Source organism: Schistocerca serialis, chromosome 1 (genome assembly GCF_023864345.2).
Source record: "Schistocerca serialis cubense isolate TAMUIC-IGC-003099 chromosome 1, iqSchSeri2.2, whole genome shotgun sequence".
Lineage (NCBI taxonomy): Eukaryota > Metazoa > Arthropoda > Insecta > Orthoptera > Acrididae > Schistocerca > Schistocerca serialis.
In genome coordinates this window covers 945761888-945782661 of record NC_064638.1, presented here as the reverse complement: position 1 = coordinate 945782661, position 20774 = coordinate 945761888, and the positions used below count along the sequence as shown (strand labels likewise).

The 20774-nt window shown below is 39.2% G+C and overlaps 1 protein-coding gene across 1 annotated transcript in view; it reads left to right on the top strand.

Moving 5' to 3' along the window:
• The first annotated feature begins 6457 nt into the window (after nt 1-6457).
• The window catches only part of LOC126450657 (uncharacterized), a 49741-nt gene continuing 35424 nt past the window's right edge, over nt 6458-20774 (top strand). The window contains exon 1 of the mRNA XM_050091028.1: nt 6458-6512. The gene's annotated coding sequence lies outside the window, so the exon portion shown is untranslated. The remainder of the gene's footprint in view (nt 6513-20774) is intronic.

The window sequence follows — 20774 nt, the reverse complement described above, 5'->3', positions numbered from 1 at the left end:
TTACCATTTTAACAGTGTCAAGATGGCGATGGTAGGATTTTGTGGTGATAGGATGCTCCAAAATCAGTTGAAATTAAATGGTTCCTATTGCACAAAGTGTGAAAAACCTACAGTCAGAGGAATTTGGTGCATTAAGTACAACTTTTGGTTACACAAGAAGTGTGCAAACGCGTGTCTGAAATTTATAAATAATGATGTTCACTGGACATGCCACGACTGTGTAAGTGGCGAAAATACGTGATTAACATCAACATAAAGTTCTAAAGAAGAAATTATTTGTATTTTTCAAAGTGACATTTATGTTCTGACAGCAGAACTGACGTTTTTAAATAGGAAAATATTGCATTGAAACGCGAAAAGCGTTGTGTGCACGAAAAAACTCCAGTATTAGATGGACCTACATCGGCAAATACGCGGAATGATTTAACTGACATACCATGAAAAAATTCGGGCGCCATTACGAAAGAAAAAGAAACTGAAGATACCGAAGAACCAAATTAATATAAGTGGACCAGCGTAAAGTACAAAACAGACAAAAAGAAGCGTTATAGTAAGAAAGTGAGTTCTTTATTATAGGTGACTCACTGTTGAAAAACATAGTGGTTCCAAACTCTGAATCGACGTTCGACCAGGAATCAGGAGGCATCAGTTGCATACATATCTAAACAACATATTAAACTCAAGAGAGAGTGCAGCAGATAAGCGTAACAGAAATCCAAAAGGTGTTTTTATTCAGGTGGGAACAAATTCGCTTCAAAACAACAATGAAGAAGAAATTGTAAACCACACAAGGGAACTTACCTGAATGGCCAGAAGCCCCTACACGAATACCAGAATAATAGTCAGTGGAATTGTGTACAGGAGATCAGTGAGTGACAGCTATGTGCAGAGAAGAAACGCCAATATGAAAGAACAGTGCAATAAACTAGGAGTCGTCTTCATTGATCCCAAACATTTCTAAGTGCAAGTATCTTGGCAAGGGTGGTCTACATCTGAATCGGTTTGGGCTCAATAATATTCAGTAAGCTGTTCATAGATACTTGCCACATCATAAAAAATAAGGGAAAATGATAAGTAATGATGAGGGTGAAGAAACCTGTGTAGCATTAAGAAATATGCTAAAGCCTATAAGCAATAGTGAAAGTAGATATGTCATAAAACCTCCAAAAGCGACGAATTGGAACTCACTCTGCCAGAATGTGCAAATATTAGAGTTGTTTGTTTAACTGAGCACTGGTTTACTGAGGACACAATTAAAATTTTAAACAAAATATGGAATTTGAGATTAGAAAGTAGCTTTTGCAGAAGAAACCAGTCATGTGGAGGCTCATATATACTTCTACATAGTGATGCAAATTATGAGACCAGAAATTGTTTTGGAGATATAGTGGACTCACAAGCAAATGTTATAATAATCTCAATATCCAAAATTCCAGGGACATCAACAACAGATCTATTCTCATCTAAGCTTCTAATTATGCTAGAAGATCTTTGCATAGAAAAAGTACAACAGCTGCTGATTTTAATATTGATATCACATATCACAAGATTCACTGTGTTAGTAAAGAAATATGGTTTGAATGGGATTTCTTTGAATCTACCTAGTCCATGCAATAATGAAAAGAGAAATAAATTTAAGTGGTTTAGCCAGGGTATAAAAATTTGCACTGAAAAGGCAATTGCATAGAGAACTAAAATATAATAAATATATTGATGTCATTGAATATGTTAGACTCTATAAAACCGTATTTAAAAGTGTTGTCAAGGCCATACAACAACTGACAAATTACAGGCTAATTTTAAATCATAAAAATAAGACAAAGGCTGTGCTGTCAGTCATTAAATCTGAGTTAGGTGTTAAAGCCCATAAACAAGAGATATCAAAAATTGACATCAAACTCAAATATGAGAGTACTTTAATGAATTCTTTATAAATGTAGCAAAGTCTGAGGTAGGTGCAACAGGTTATCACAACAGAGTAAATCCCTTTGGCCTAAGTGAAAGCTCTGTAAAATTTATAAAATTCTTAAAAGTTTCGGTGGAGGATGTAGAAAATGCTTTTCTAACATTAAGACACAAAAAATATGCAGGTTGGGATGGAATACCCACCAAAGTTGTTAAAGCAGTCCACAATAAAATTGCAAACCCACTAGCTCAAATAATAAATCAATGTTTTGAAGAGGGCTGTTTCCCAGAGGCACTGAAATATACTGAAGTCAATCCACTCTTCAAGAAGAGATCAAGAGACATCATGGGAAATTATTGTACGATCACAGTACTCCCAGTATATCTAAAATATTTGAAAAACTTGCTGTTCCCCAAATCCAAAACTTCATTGCAAAATATTCTGTTATTCTAAACAATCAATTTGGTATTCATCAGGGGAAGAACACCGTAGACGCAGTGAACAGTTTCATTGAAAAAAGTAAGTACATCATTAGACAAGAGAAACAAGGCGGGAAGAATTTTCTGCGACCTCTCAAAGGGATTTGATTCTGTTAAGATGCATTGCTTATTTACAAACTTGAAAAGTATGACATTAACGGCAGTGACCTACAATGGCTTAAATCCTACTTATCAAACAGAAAGCAAAGAGTTAGCCTCTCTTTAAATGGTGCATGTTATTTTTCTGACTGGAAAAAAATTTCTCAGAGTGCTCCGCAAGGCTCCATATTAAGCCCAGCCCTATTTCTCTTCAATGTTTATGACTTATCCCTAAATATCACCTGCCCATCACTTCTGTTCACAGATGATACTTCTGTCTTAACTGAAGATCAGGTTCAGAAATAATTCCCAAATCTGTGGTCAGTACCCTCAGTACTTTAGAAAATTGGTTTCAGCTAAGTGGGTTGAATCTAAACATATCTCAGACTCACGTGATGCAATTCATGTCGAAACAGTCACATTAAAATTGTTCACAACAAGAAAGATATACAAGAAGTTGACTCAGTCAAATTCTTAGATTTAAAAGTAGATAATAATTTGAGCTGGCAGGCACACATTGATTACTTAGCGAACAAAGTGAGCTTCTTTGTCAAGTTCAATTAACATGGGCACATGAAAAGTTCAAGCTTCTTTGAATCCGTTATTAGGTTTGGTACTATTATTGGGGTAACTCGACAAACATAATGCAGATACTAAAAATATAGAAAAAATATTTCTAAATATGTGCACTGCAAATCATAAAGAACCATGTCATCCATTGTTTGGAAAATTTAAAATATTAACTCTGACATCCCTATACATATATGAGAGTATCATATTTTCGTACGCCATATGTGAATTATTTGGGGGAAACCATTTTGTTCATTCACATGATACTAGAAACAAAGAAAATTTTATGCTCCCCACAGGACTGAAAATATGTGTTAAATTAAAAGGGAAGAAGTTAGTGCAGGTGAATTTAGGTCCACTTAAAAGAAAGCTATATGAGGCACTGACATGAAATGTTATTACTCAGTGGATGAATTCATCCAAGACAAACTGGAAATTTGAGCTGGATACAGTGTGTTAAATATTCCAAGAAATATCCTTATGTTGTTGTTATTCATTTTAGTTCTATTATTTATTAGCGTAAAATACATTGTAACTGTGTTTTAAATTTTTGACATGTGTCCTGTTAGCAAACCAAATGGTTTGGAAATCTACATTATGAGATGAATAAAACACAATTCACAATTCACCGTAAATTGTAGAAAAGGAGCATCGTCCTAAAAACCAAGTGGCTAGATGGATTTGATGTTCATAACATAGTTACTTCATAGATTTACATACCTTGTGGCCCACTTTTCTCAACTTGCCTGCGCAAACGTGATTTGAACCAACTGATTTGAGCAATTTCGTTGTAACCTCCATCTCCAACTTTCGGGTTTGCGCACATCTCATATCTGCACAATACCAAACACCCAGCACCGTCCAATAATGTGCCAGATCACATCTGTTGTTAAACCCCATAGCGTACCTTTTCGCCGTAGGTACATTTTAAGAAAGCAGAATGGTCAACCTTTCAAAACCTCATGGAAGATTCTGTAAACAACCTACCACCTGAACCAAGATTCTATGACAATTTCGTGAAGGCTGTGCAGTGGTGTTCCAAGCAATCGATTCCTAGAGGATGCAGAAGCAATTATGTTGAAGGCCTTTCGCCATAATTAGAGGATCAGTTGCAGCAATACCTGACACTGTTTGACGCAAACCCTCTATCCGCAGAAACTATCACTGCGGGCGAGCAGCTAACCGAGTCACTAGCTAAAACCAGGAGAGAGAAGTGGCTGAGGACAATAGAGGAATTGGACATGAAAAGGAGCAGTCAGAAAGCCTGGACACTCCTTAAAAGTCTCGACAATGACCCAACTTTCTCTCCAGGACATGCTCCCGTCACAGCCGACCAAATAGCCCACCAGCTTCTCAAGAATGGGAAACCTGACACCAAAATCAGGAAGTTGGAGACCAAAATAGACAGGATTGAACACCAAGAAAATTCAACTCTGGCCACCCCTCTCACAATGGCAGATCTGGACAAAGCCATAGCGAAATGCAAGCTAAGGAAGGCCCCGGGCCTGGACGGGATTTTTGTTGAACAGATTAAACACTTTGGTCCCAACGTTAAACAATGGCTACTGAAACTGTTTAACAATTGCATGGAAACAGGTCAGATTCCCACAATCTGGAGGAAGGCTAAAGTTATGCCATTTTAAAACCAGGCAAAAACGCTGATGACCCCAGAAATTTCCGACCCGTATCACTTCTCTGCCATATCTTTAAAATCTTTGAAAGAATACTCCAGGATCTCCTCTACAGTGCTATAGAACCCTACCTAATCCCCCAGCAAGCAGGTTTCCGCCCAGGGAAAAGCACTACATCTCAGGTAATTAACCTCACGCAGCTGATTGAAGACAGCTATGAGAACCGGAAAATAACCGGTGTCGCCTTTATAGACTTGACAGCCGCATATGACACCATCAACTTACGTCTGCTAATGAAGAAGCTGTATGCCATTACCAGGGACTTTAAATTCACATCCACAGTTAGAAGTCTGTTAGAGAACCGTAGGTTCTCTGTGGAATTCCAAGGGATGCATAGCAGGTGGTGGGCCCAGAAAAATGGTCTCCCTCAGGGCAGCGTACTGGCACCCTTACTTTTTAACATATACACCAACGATCAACCACTGCCAGCTGGCACGGAAAACTATATCTACGCCGATGACCGTGCTATGGCCGTACAGGGTGACTCCTTTGAGGATGCTGAGACAAAGCTCACGGATGTGCTAGACATGCTCTGTCAGTACTACGCCGACAATCAACTCAAGCCGAACCCTAGCAAAACACAAGTTTGCGCCTTCCATCTCCGTAACAAGCAGGCACCCCGTAAGCTGCGGGTCTTCTGGAAGGACACACTCCTCGAACACTGCGTTAACCCCAAATACCTAGGAGTAACCCTAGACAGGGCTCTGACGTATAAACAGCACTGTATTAACACCAAAATGAAGGTGAGCGGCAGAAATAATATTCTTCGGAAAATAACGAACTCCTCCTGGGGCGCAAAACCAGAGGTAGTGAGGACCACAGCACTAGCAGTTTGCTTCCCAGCAGGCGAATATGCAAGCAGTGTCTGGTACAACTCTACCCACGCTAAACAGGTCGACATTGCTCTGAACGAGACCTGCAGGCTCGTCACTGGATGTCTGAAACCGACGCCAACAGACAAGCTCTACCATCTTGCTGGGATTGCACCTCCTGCAGTGCGAAGAGAAGCGGCAGCCTATAGTGAAAGAGCGAGGGCTGAGATGGCAGAGAGCCACCCCCTCCACAAAACTCAGCCAGCCACCAAACGCTTGAAATCTAGACGCAGTTTTCTCAGAGCAACCGAAGATTACAGCGACCAACCTGGATCTAGGGTGGAGAGATGGAAGCGGTCGGGAGAAGGGCGCTGGATGGAACCAAAGGAAGAATTGGTACCAGGTTACGATGAGGATTGGGTGGTCTGGAGATCACTAAACAGGCTACGCACCAACACTGCACGGTCAAGAGATAACCTTCAGAAGTGGGGATATTCTACTACATCCAATCACTGCGACTGTGGAGAGGTGCAGACGACCCAGCACATGTATAACTGCCCTGAATGCCCTTCACACTGCACTTTAGAGGATCTGATGTTGGCAACCCCAAATGCTGTCGACGTAGCCCGCTTATGGGCTAAATGCCTATAACATTTTGTTTCTGTGCACACATATTTGTATATATATTTTATATATATTTTCATATGCCTGTAATTAATTTTTTTTCTGTCTGCTATTCATTTTTTATATTCCTGTATCCATGGTGCTTCTGACACGAATAAAAAAAAAAATTTCTGCACATATCTCCCATTCACGTTCAAATCTTTTCCTTCGATTGGAGTAAACTTCATCTCTCCTATCGATTGTCGTATCGATAGGCAGTAGCAACAAATACACGGTGCTGAGTTGTCATCATATGGCTGTGGCTGTCAACAATTGCCATGGTTTGAACAATGTATGTGAAAGATGCATCCTGTAAAATAATTAACTTACCTTCACCGAAAAAAGTTTGAAATTGATACATTTTGATTGGTTTCGGCATACTAATCCAAATGTTCATTTTTCCGGTGCTTATTTACTACCACGAATGGAAAGTCCAAGAATGGACAGTACACATATGGGAACAGAAATAGTGCACTTACAGAGAACAGTAATTTTTATTAGTAACTTAAAATTAGGTTCATGTTGGCGTTACAAGGAAGATAACGTAATCGGACTGCTGTCATGGGCAGTGTACTTCCCCGAATGGGCATATTGTTCCTGGCACTCTAAATGATCGTAACTGAGTGAGGCCGAACAGACACCTTCACAATGTCCTGTTTCACGCTCATAAGTTAATCCGGTCGTTCGAATACTTGCTTCACCCAGTTAGTTACACATGAGCTTCCAATAGCTGCGTATGCTGTTGACTTGTGTTCCTCTTACACATGAGCTCCCAGCTGATCACGTAAATAATAGGTTGTAAGTAGTCTTATGATGTGCAATGTAGAACTTTGATTGAGCAAACTGCAGTATTATTGTGAACAATTTGAGGTTCAACTAATGCCGACCAATGTTTGCTGAAGATTAAAAGGAATGTTTTAGTTTTGACGATGCCATAACACACAAATTGTGGGGCTGTGAACCTGTCTGTTTTTGTAATGACAACAGGTTTATGACTACCATGATACAACGGGAGGATAAAATAAGCCTTGTATTGAGTTTGCATAAAAAATGAGCCGTCTCGACCCATCAAGCCCCTCATTAGTATTATGGTGAATAGAGTGTAATGCATTTTTTTCTTTCTGGGAATAATATGGATGCAGGTCAGTTGGTCAGTTAAGATAATAATTCCAGAATATTGTATATAAAAATATTACAGCAAACATTCATATGTGGAGACAGATGGGATACTTAAAAGCAGTACAAAAATTTTGTTTTGAAGGTGTGCATGTTAGATTTCTGTCACAGGAATACTGTTACTGAAATAGTGATCATAGACAAAATGTAGTAGTTTATAGTGAATAACTCCAAACACAGACAAGAAATTAAATACATTTCCATTAAAATCATTAATATTTGGGAAGCAGCATAAATATTGTCACTTGCAGCAGGTGGAAATATGAAACAAAATGAATATTTGACAACCCTTATTATCACAGGAACATTAACTGTGATACCACTCTTACTTTCTCATGATGATTTTGTTTATTTATTATTATTTGTTTTATGTAAAAGAATGCCTTAGCTGGAAGTATTATGTGAAATCTTAGACTTTCTACATATGCTGCAGTTATATGTGAGAGAGGCTCATTCAATGAAAAACATAGTAGTATCCAATGCACCATGAAAAAATGCTTATCTGTTGTGAATACTGACCACTGTCTCTCAATGTGCAGAAATATTAAGATCTGCAGTCATGAAACATACAAATGTAGAAGCGTTTGGCTGTATAGTTAATCTAGCTAAAAGAATTCAGCTTGTCACCCTGTGAAATCTTATCACTATATGCAATGCAACAGCATCTTCAGAATGGGGACTAATCACTAAACCGTACCACAGGGATCAGCATTGGGCCTACTCTTGTTCTTGCTTTATGTAAATAAGCTGCCATTGTACATCAAAGAAACAGAAAGAATTCAGCTTGCTAATGATTCAGGCTTAATAATCACAACCAACTGAGGAACTCAGCACTGTAAATTAAAATTTTCTTTAAAATTCATAACTGGTATTCTGCAAACAGACTGTAATTGAACTTAACATAAAACAAAATACTGTATATACAATTCTGTGTTACACCTAACCTGACCACACTGTTAAAAATTATGCATGTCAGAAAAATGAATGAATGAAGAAAATGAATGTTCTAAATTCTTAGGTGTTTACAAAGAGAGAAGATCAGATTTTAATGTGGCCATTACAGCTGGTGCACAGGTTCTAATTGAGGAAGGAAATTGGTGGTGCCATTTTTAAAGGAATCATCCCAGTATTTGCTTTTTGACATCAAAAGTTCTAAAAGTTGGCTTACTTTCTCTGTTTTAATTCGCTCATACCATTGTATTCTGGCGCAACTCTTCATTTAGGAAGAAAATTTTCGTTGCTCACAAGTGAGCAATAATGACAATATGCAGTGTATAAAAGGACCTCTTTTAGACTGCTGTTTAAAATGTAGAAACCATTAACTGCACACTTTACCTAACACAAAAATGCAAAGAGTCACGCCAAAAAAACCAATGAGTGTGCACAACAAAACAGCGTCTTCAAAAAGGGGAGTGGCAGTTTTTACTATTAAATGATCTAATAAACGCTTCAGCTGCAATCCAAATGTGTCTATTCAGTAGGCTACAGTATATTATCACTGGAAAATGGTTACACAGTCTAAATATGCACAACAGCTAATAGTGCAATATAAATTTATAGTTTGACACAAGCAGTCCACATTATGGTAATTTAGAAAATTGGCAATGTACCCTACCACAGCTAAATGTTACTGGAAGAGCTCTTTAAATAGTTAAGTATATGGACAATAGCCTCACGCTACATGTACTAACAGTTAACCCCAATTTAATCACTACCTAATGTTTGACATGATTCCTGATGCAATTCTTGTCAACATTGAATGAAAAAGTTGGAAATTCTATTCCAGACAGTGTAAACTCTACATCGGAAAATTAACAGTATTAGGGAGAGGATCAGTTGGTACTCACTGTAAACATGACTCGCTGGGTTGCAGACAGACACTGTGAAAAGATTTGTTTTCGTTATGGCTGTCTGCAACTCAATAGGACATCTTTGCAGTGAGTAGCAATCTGTCCTTTACCTAAAATTGTTTTCCTCTCATGCACTTTGATAACTGATGTGTGTGTCTCTTGGCAGAATTGTATCTGCATAAATACTACTATGAAGTACAGGGCAGAGGGTATTGGCAAGGGTTTTGTCCAGCTCCAATTGTGTAATGAGCAGGATGTCTAAAGTGCCTCTGTGCTTGCTGTAGTTAGTCGTCCATAGAGGAGCAATACATAAGGGGAATAAGAATGCATCAATAAATACTGGCTCTCGAAACTTTGTAAGAGCCTTTGTGGGATAATTTGTATCTGCCCTCAGCAGTCTGCCAGTGTGTCTTTAAACATTTCTATGACATTCCTATGAGCCAAACAAACAAATGACCATTCATGTCACCCTTACTTTATACATTCAATATCCCCCATGTGCCCAATTTGGTATTAAAAAAAATGCAACTAAAAAAGAATTATCCAAATGGGACAGAAATCAGTAGATGTGGTATACATCTACAGACAAACAAATAAATACAATTCCAGAAAAAATATGTGATTTATTCAAGAGAAAAAGCTTCAAAAATTCAGCAAGTCAGTAATATGTTGGTCCACCGCTGGCCCTTATGCAAGCAGTTATTCAGCTTGGCATTGATTGATAGAGTTGTTGAATGACCTGAGGGATAGTGTGCCAAGTTATGTCCAACTGGTGTGTTAGATCATCAAAATCCTGAGCTGGTTGGAGGGTCCTGCACATAATGCTCCAAAGGTTTTCAATTGGGGAGAGAACTGGCGACCTTGCTGCCCAAAGAAGGATTTAGCAAGCATGAAGACAAACAATAGAAATTCTCGTGATGTGCAATAGGGCTTTATCTTGCTGAAATGTAAGCCCAGGACGTCTTGCCATGAAGGGCAATACAACAGGGCATAGAATATCATCAGTGTACTGCCATGCTTTAAGGGTGCCGTAATGACAACCAAAGGGGTCCTGCTGTGAAATGAAATGGCGCACCAGATAATCACTCCTGGTTGTTGGGTAATATGGCAGGTGACAGTCAGTTTGGTATCCCACCACTGTCCAGGGCACCTCCAGACACTTCTTCACTGGTCACTGGGGCTCAGTTCAAAGTGGGGCTAATCACTGATGGCAGTTGTACTACCGTCAATGAAAGTCCAGGCCTCAGAGACCAATGAAGACATGTCTGAAGAGGCTCTGGAGAGTGCTGGGATACCAACTTGACTGTCAGCCACCATAGGGTTCAGCAATCCGAAGTGACGGCCTAGGATGCCATTTCATTTCATAGGAGAACCCCTTTGGTTATCATCCACAACACATCAATGAAGCCCAGCTGAATAACTGCTTGCATAAGGGCCAGGGGTGGACCAACGTGTTATTCACTTGTTCAGTTTGTGAAGCTCTTTCTCTTGAATAAATCATTGATTTTTTCTGAAATTGTAATCAATTGTTTTTCTGCACATGTTCATTATATTTACTGATTTCTGTCCCACTTGGATAATTCCTTCGTGGTGAGGTTTCCATGAAAATGTTTGAAATCAATAGATATTTAAATTAGTTAGACAGTCACAGCTGACAAATTTAACTTGTCTTGTTTTCATCAGCGGTAATTATATTTGCAGTATCTACCTTAAGTTGTGTTAATTTCAGTGGTAGCTACACCCGAATGCCAAATGTAACAGTTCCCAGCTTTCAAAATTAGAAATATTTTCTTAAGGTGTCCGTAAAAAATGCGCAGAAATTAAATGCAGAGAGAAGAATAAATGACAGAATGAGGTAAAGAGATATATAGTTCATGGAAGAAGAGCTGAAAGAAAGAACACAGTTTTGAGATTATGTTAGAAATGAGATAGGAATATTTTTTCCATAAAAGACGTCATCATTAGGGCTGTGGCTGTTGATAAATACAAATAAAAGTTTTCTGCATGAGTCGTTTATTTTGCCACTACGCATTTCAGTGGTTCATAGCTTCATCTTCAGGTGGGAAATGTTTAGTTTTTTAGTGAACAGGACAGACACCTTTCCACAGCAGCAGACCAAGGGCAATGTAGGTTATATTGCATCTTTTGCTGATGACAAAAAATGTGAGGAGATCTTCAAGGATGTAGAACATGTCATAACATAAGAATACATAGTACATATTTACAAAAAGAGGTATGTGCTACTATTCCACCCACAGATCCTAAGGGAAATGGTCCTCATGGATCTGCAATAAGTCAAAACATTTCAAACATATTTTCATTTAGGAGATAATAATAAACCTGACATCTCATAGAAATCAGGTTTTCTGCTGGATATCAGCATCTTCCAAACACGGTATTTCGACGTCATTACTTGACGTCTTCATCAGGTGTTCCCAGTCTCAGGGAACACCTGATGAAGACGTCAAGTAATGACGTCGAAATATCGTGTTTGGAAGACGCTGATATCCGGCAGAAAACCCGATTTCCACGAGATGTCATCAAATCGCCGGGAAAGTCTAAGAAATTACAATAATAAACCTGTTACAAAAATGTAACTAATTAACACAATGAGATTCGTATGATAATTCTTAGACTGTTGTAGCCATGCATTATAAAACAGAAAATCAATTTCAAACACTTACTTGCATTTATTTCATTACTGCAGTGGAGATGAGCAGAAGTCAAATTTTTTGTATTGCCCACTTTGATTGATATGTTCATCAATTGGTTTTACTGAAAAATAGTTGATGTAATAAAAAGTTTGAGGCTGCTGGCAAGTTATAGAAAGTTGTGTTCCTGAATAATGAATAGCATTCAGGTTCAAAATAAGTGACTTTAAAGTTCTGTAAATATTATTCATATTTCTAGTATTGATTCCATGAATATGTTTATGACAAATTTCATAAGGAATAAAGGTATTGAGAAGCAGTATTTAGTATTCCTGTTTGTTGACTGGGCCTGTAGAGAATGTTCTTGAGTTCAAACCACTAATAATTTGTATTAAATGCTTTTGAACTTGGAAAACTTTAGCTTCTCTTGATGAGCTGCCCAAAAATAATTGTGGAATGAAAGTAAGTGAAATGTGCTAGCTTTTTAATTTTTATATTGCCCATGTCTGACAGTATCTGCATTGCAAATAAAGATTTCTTTAAGTGCTTTATCGGCTCTCTAATATACTTCTTCCAACTGAATTTAGTATCAAAATTCAATTCCAAGAATCTAACACTGTCAGCTCCTCTGTCTGCATGTTATATATTATACATATACTGGGAGGAAACCTCTTACAAGTCCTGAACTGCATCTTCTTCCACTTCTTCTTTGTCTTTTTCCTCTTCCTCCTCCTCCTATTACTACTACTATAGCTTTCTCATTCGAATGGGGCCCACTTTTTGGGTCTTATTTGACATTGAGATGATTGGCTGAGCTGATGACTGATCTAGGTGGTGCCTCTGTGAGCATCCACACCAACAAAGTATCCAGTCTTGCATATTCTCAGCGACTAAAGCCGCTCCAGCTAGTTGTCAAATCATTGTATTGTTGGTATGGTTGAGAAGAGAAAAACCTAATGATCCTCTCAGTATATCCACATTTCCATGACATGTACCAAGTGCTCAGCACTTCTGAGTGCAGGCCAACACTCAGTACCATATAATGCAATAGCTCTTATCTTTGTGCATTGTAAAGGGTGTCCCAAAAAGAATGGCCATATTTTAACTTGTAATAATATTGAGACAAATGTCACTAGGTAACTGAAACAGCACTAGATGTAATCGGCATGGTCTACAGTTTCAGAAAAAAAACTGCTAGATGTCACTATGAGTGCAGTTCCTTCAATGCCAACATGCCTCAATGTTGGATAGGGCCTACATGACCACGAGACCAGGCTTTACACTCTTGGCCTCCTAGGGCCCCTGATTTAACACCATGTGATTTCTTCCTGTGGGATATGTTAAACAATGTTTTTATGTTCCTCCCTTACCTTGTGACATTGATAAACTAAAAACCAGAATATCAGCTGCTGTATCTTCAGTGACAGGAGACACCTTACGCTCAGTTTGGGATGAATTCGGCTATCAGCTAGATGTCGTCCATGCAGCCATTGGAGGAAATATTGAACATTTATGATGGATTTTTATAAACTTCTGTCTTTTCCGAGTAATTTAGTATGCAATTTGTTGGTATTAAGCCCTTCTTCTTAATAAACAATTCTATTTAAAATCGGGGCAGTCTTTTTGGGACACCCGGTATATTTGATTTTAGGAGGACAAGCATCTTCTTTTCCCAGGGAACACTTGTGACATCTCCAAATTGCATCCAGGTTAGTTTGATTCTTGTTTGTACATCCTCATTCACATAGCCATCACTTAGTACTCAAGAACCTAGATATCAGAATGCACCCATCTTGTTAAGAGAAGCTTCATTAATTTGTGTAGGTCTCTGAGATGGACTTGTTTGTAGGTACTGAATTCTGAACTGCATATAGTGTGTCTTTTCAAAGTTTATTGAAAAGTATTAGCTAGGAATCATTTATCAATGGGCAGGAAAAATTTCATTAGTTGATCTTCCTAAAACTATACTTTATTTGCTATTTAATGAAATGTTTGTATCATCTGCAAAGAAAACAAACTTTGTGTCTAATAAAGTTACTGGTTAAAGGTAATTAATACTAACAATAATGTTGGGGACCCTAAAATGGTATCTTCTGGGACACCAGATGTGATTAGATCCCAGCTAGATGATGACCGATAGCTTAATACAACACACTTTCCTATTGAAATCCTTTTTTCTGTCAAAGAGATATATTTTGAACCATTCTGCAACATTTCTTTTTACACCACAGTATTCTAATTTAGTTAAATGCCTCTGATAGATCATATAGTATACCAACAGTTCATAATTTATTGTCTAACCAATTAAGCACATTATATCTGAAATATTAATAGCCTTCTCAATATCAGAACTCATTAGAAATCCCAACTGTGACTTTGAAAGTATATTACACTACTGGCCATTAAAATTGCTACACCATGAAGATGACATGCTATAGATGCAAAATTTAACCGACAGGAAGAAGATGCTGTGATATGCAAATGATTAGATTTTCAGAGCATTCACACAAGGTTGGCACTGGTGGCGACACCTACAACGTGCTGACATGAGGAAAGTTTCCCACCGATTTCTCACACAAACAGCAGTTGACCTGCGTTGCCTGGTGAAACGTTGTTGTGATGCCTCGTGTAATGAGGAGAAATGTGTACCATCATGTTTCCGACTTTGATAAAGGTCGAATTGTAGCCTATCGCGATTGTGTTTTATCGTATCGTGACATTGCTGCTCGTGTTGGTCGAGATCCAATGACTATTAGCAGAACATGGAATCGTTGGGTTCAGGAGGGTAATATGGAACACCATGCTGGATCCCAACAGCCTCGTATCACTAGCAGTCGAGATGGCAGGCATCTTTTCCGCATTGCTGTAACGGATCGTGCAGCCATGTCTCGATCCCTGAGTCAACAGATGGGGACGTTTGCAAGACAACAACAATCTGCACGAACTGTTCGACAACGTTTGCAGCAACATGGACTATTGGCTCGGAGACCATGGCTGCGGTTACTCTTGATGCTGCATCACAGACAGGAGCGCCTGCGATGGTGTACTCAATGACGAACCTGGGTGCACGAATGGCAAAATGTCATTTTTTTGGATGAATCCAGGTTCTGTTTACAGCATCATGATGGTCGCATCCGTGTTTGGCGGCATCGCAGTGAACGCAAATTGGAAGCTTGTATTCGTCATCGCCATACTGGCGTATCACCCGGTGTGATGGTATGGGGTGCCATTGGTTACACGTCTCGGTTATCTCTTGTTCGCATTGATGGCACCTTGAACAGTGGATGTTACATTTCTGATGTGTTATGACCCGTGGCTCTACCCTTCATTCGATCCCTGCGAAACCCTACATTTCAGCAGGATAATGCATGACCGCATGTTGCAGGTCCTATAAGGGCCTTTCTGGATACAGAAAATGTTCGACTGCTGCCCTGTTCAGCACATTCTCCAGATCTCTCACCAACTGAAAACATCTGGTCAATGGTGGCCGAGCAACTGGCTTATCACAATACGCCAGTCACTACTCTTGATGAATTGTGGTATCGTGTTGAAGCTGCATGGGCAGCTGTACCTGTACATGCCATCCAAGCTCTGTTTGACTCAATGCCCAGGCATGTCAAGGCCGTTATTACGGCCAGAGGTGGTTGTTCTGGGTACTGATTTCTCAGGATCTATACACCCAAGTTGCGTGAAAATTTAATCACATGTCGGTTCTAGTGTAATACCGGGTGATCAAAAAGTCAGTATAAATTTGAAAACTGAATAAATCACGGAGTAATGTAGATAGAGAGGTACAAATTGACACACATGCTTGGAATGACATGGGGTTTTATTAGAACCAAAAAAATTAAAAAGTTCAAAAAATGTCCGACAGACGGCGCTTCATCTGATCAGAATAGCAATAATTAGCATAACAAAGTAAGACAAAGCAAAGATGATGTTCTTTACAGGAAATGCCCAATATGTCCACCATCATTCCTCAACAATAGCTATAGTCGAGGAATAATGTTGTTAACAGCACTGTAAAGCATGTCCGGAGTTATGATGAGGCATTGGTGTCGGATGTTGTCTTTCAGCATCCCTAGAGATGTCGGTCGATCACGATACACTTGCGACTTCAGGTAACCCCAAAGCCAATAACCGCACGGACTGAGGTCTGGGGACCTGGGAGGCCAAGCATGACGAAAGTGGCGGCTGAGCACACGATCATCACCAAATGATGTGCGCAAGAGATCTTTCACACATCTAGCAATATGGGGTGGAGCGCCATCCTGCATAAACATCGTACGTTCCAGCAGGTGTTTATCAGCCAGGCTGGGGATGATGCGATTCTATAACATATTGGCGTACCTCTCACCCATTACGGTAGCAGTTACAAAACCAGAATAACGCATTTCCTCGAAGAAAAAAGGCGCGATAACGGTAGATGTGGTAAATCCAACCCATTCCATGACCTCATTGTGCAATGGAGTTTCCACAACGGTTCTAGGATTTTCGGTAGCCCAAATTCTGCAGTTGTGGGCGTTGACAGACCCTCGGAGCATGAAATGTGCTTCGTCGGTCCACAACATGTTACTCAACCAATCGTCTTCTTCCGCCATCTTTTGAAACGGCCACACTGCAAATGCTCTCCGCTTCACTAAATCGCCAGGTAATGGCACATGATGCCGATGGATTTTGTACGGATAGCATCGGAGGGTAAGCCTCAGTGCCAACCAAACAGTAGTGTATGGAATGCTGGTGCAATGTGCGACTGCACGAGCGCTAACTTCCCCGTGCAATGTGCGACTGCACGAGCGCTAACTTCCCCGTGCATAGATTAACCCGCTACAGTCTCCATTTCTTCCTGAACTGCCTCAGCAGCATTGTGCCTTGTGCTCAGTCGGCCACTATGGGGTCTATCGTCTAAACAACGCGTGGCTTCGAACTTCGAAATCATTCTTGCCACAGGTGCATTTGTCAATGGACCTTTACCCATTTGAGTCCCCTTCCTGTGGCGATAGGATTGTAATGCTGAACTAGCTCATTCCCCATTCTGATAACAAAACTTCACTAAAAGCGCCTTTTCAGGTAACGTCAACACCCTGCGACTGCTGGTGCATCTGATTCTCTCTCTCATTACAGCTTCTTTTATACATGATTGTCATGCACAGTCACTGATGTTTTGCTGTCCAGCGCCATCTGTCGGACATTTTGTGAATTTTTTTTTTGTTCTGATAAAACCCCATGTCATTCCAAGCATGTGCGCCAATTTTTTCCTCTCTATCTACATTATTCTGTGGTTTATTAAGTTTTCAAATTTATGCTAACTTTTTGAACACCCGGTATATTTGTCCAATGAATACTCATTCATCATCTACATTTCTTCTTGGTGTAGCAATTTTAATGACCAGTAGTGTATTTTTAGTTAGACTGTTAAGATGCCATTGTGTATTATCTTTTCTGAAACTTTTGAGAGTGCTGAGTGAAGTAAAATTAGATGGAAGTTTTTTGGGATTTGTTTATCTCCATTTGTATATAGAAACTTAACTTCATCATACTCCAGCCTATCAGGAACTGTTGCAGTGACAAATGGCAGGTTAGACAAATAACCTAATATATGTCCAAACTAACAAGATCTCTACTTAATTAATTTTTTAACAATAATGGAATTCCCTGGATGAACAAATACATAAAGTAAGGGAAAGGCAGCCAGTCACCTTTAACAGACATGCGTGGAGCAGAGAAACATGTAAAAGGAAACTGCATTCAAACTACCTTTGAAGCTCTAGCTCTTTTTCTAGCAAAAGTAGACATATTCAGACAGACAATCACACAGACATAAAAATCATCACTCCCATGGGCAAGAAGAGATTTATTGTAGATAATTATTTATTGAAAGCAGTTGCCTGATCTGATGGAGGTGGGGAGGGAGAAAGGGAGGATGCAAAGAGGGCGTAGCATTAAAGAGGCAGGGCTTTGGACAGATAACTCTGCAGTCATGCAGCAAGATGAAAAAACTATGGGGGGGGGGGGGGGGGGGGAGGAAGGGGCAAAAATCCGCTTCAACTGATCACTCTCAACACATCGAGCCAAATTCCTAGATGTCAATCTCCATTCTTTAGATTTGTCCATAAATACATCTGTCCATATCAAGTGCACCACTCAAAGTGGTTCAAATAGCTTTGAGCACTATGGGACTTAACATCTGAGGTCATCAGTCCCCTAGAACTTAAAACTACTTAAACCTAACTAACCTAAGGACATCATACACATCCATGCCCGAGGCAGGATTCGAACCTGTGACCGTAGCAGTCACGTGGTTCGGGACTGAAGTGCCTAGAACCGCTTGACCGCCACGGCCAGCTGCACCACTCGCCAACAGTATCTCCACTCTGAGAGCTGTCACTAGTTCCAAGTCGAAAGGTCTCTTCCTTACAGTCTTGCCACCCATGGATGCCACATCTGCTGTGATAAACAGGAATTACCAAAATATACCGACAACCTTACTAGAGCCTTTACTGACAGACAGTATCCTATACACTTCATCCATAAACAAATCTCATATACCATCTGCTCCTCTGACACCAATAAACCTATTAACCAGCCACCGACCAGCACTCCTCTGATCACGCAATATCACTCTAGCCTTAAAAAGCTCAACCATATCCTCCAACAGGGGATTTGACTACCCTTCCCAGTGCAAAATACATGACAGAGGGCTCTTTGTACTACATATTAATATTTGTGCCCATTCAATTTGTGTATGGAGGGCAGGAAGAATGGCTGCTGAAATGCCCCTATGCACTTATTAATTCAACTAATTACAGTTATGCAGTTCTTACAGGAACTGTATGTAGGAGACTACAGTAGTTCCTATATCCCTCCCTTACTACTGGCTCTTGCATTTTGTATGCAAGCTTTTGTAAGGTGTTTGACATCTTTCTTCAAGTGTCTGTAAATTCAGGTTTTTCAGGATTTCAGTGCCACTCTCCCGTCGGTCAAACAAACCTGTTGCAGTGGTCCAGCCCTGCATACTACTTTAGAGCTGTAATTCACAGTTTAAAGAGTTACTTCTTGACTCGTGTTTTGAACTACATTTCCAAATTAAACTCAACTCAATACCTCCATTCTGGAATCTCACTCCATTACTTGAGCTTCAGTTGTAGACAAATCAAAAATATCTTTTTGTTGTATTGAGGATTTCAATAACAAACTGTATAAATAACATTCATTGCTTATTTATTAACATCAACATGAACCTTACATGAGCTCTGCTTGATACAGGAAGTCATACAAAAATCTGACTGAAGATCCAGCATATTAAAATTCATTTTAAAAAAGATCATTGTATATCTTCATATTCAAAATCGTTTTTTCTTTGCATATCCAACAAAACTGGCTGGCAGTCCACACCTGTTGTCCAGAGTTAGCAGGTGAGTGCCACCAAATCCTCACTGCTGCCCAGTGATTCAGAAGAAAGTCTGAAACTCCCACAAAATAATGGAATCTGTATTAGTAATAACATATCACGCGTCTGGAGATGGAACACATGTCAACTTACTTTTTTTTATTTAGCAATGAGATCATTACTTGATATATTATTCAGAAGATAAGACTGGTGGTCATTTTGTATAATACTAAAAATTATGAGCAGTCATATATTCCATATGGATGTGGTTCCACTGTATCGATCAAAGGATACGCTGACATCAGTATGGAAAGTGATACTCTCTGTAATTATTTGTTTATGTATACCTATTTTCAGTGTAACAACTCCTCAAACATTAGGGGCAATAACCATTGAAATGCACATCGCACATAAACAGGATTGAGAACTTTGGTAGCTGAACGGCTACATTGTGTCGGCAGAATATGCTGTGCTGGAATTGCAGCTCCACTGGGGTGAGGAGTTGTGTTGGGTGGAGTGACAAAGAGAGATGGGGGGTGAAGCAGAAGAGGGAGGTTTGGAGGAGGGTGACTGGCTTTGGTTTCGATCAAAAAGAGTAAAATAAAACTCAAGTGAACACAAAAGTCTGTTATCTTCTTCCCTCAAAGTATCAGCCTCAATGGACTTATAACTAGTAATAATATACTCTTAAATATCATCTCCTCAGTAAGTAATTACTATTGCTCCTCCTGTATATTTTTTTGTTATTCAATGGATTCATATGTCCATATAGAAACTTCTTCAAATCATGGCCACTATACAAGCCTTGTTCTCTGCCACAAGTAAAACAGCTGCCTTTGGATGAGGCATGGGTTTGATGAAGAATAGTCCTTCATACAAGGAAGCTTTTTCTTAGTTTGCTTATCTGATGACCATAAACCAACACCATATGACCCACACTGCATGTGGCCAGTATGCCCTGTTCCATTGTTTTTTTTTCCTAATTTTCACTACTTTCTTGAATTCACTGTAAGTATTTTTCCTGGTCCCTCTCCCAACATAGTTTCCATTTTTGACCAAGTCAGCCATCAACCTGCCAACACATTTCTATAAAGTTTACACAGCAGTTGATAGGATATGTAAAAATGTCCTTAATTAAATATATTACCTCTGTGGAGAACCACCGTGGAAAAATATTTTGCAATTCATTATACTGGTGTACCATGCTTGCTTTAATTTTCTGACAGATATTGCACATGTACGGGTAAGTGTCATTATGTGTGATACTTATGTTCCATAGAATTGTCACACATACCAAATTTGTGTAAATCGAGAGTCATTTTATACTTAAAATATGACATTAGGTTATAATTTACTCACATATTAAGTTTAAAACAGCAGAGTTTCGTAATGTTTTTACCAAAAATAAGCATTACCATCTTTCTGAAATGCATTTTAATACAAAATGTATACACTTAAAGGTTTAACTCTAAAACACACGATGATAC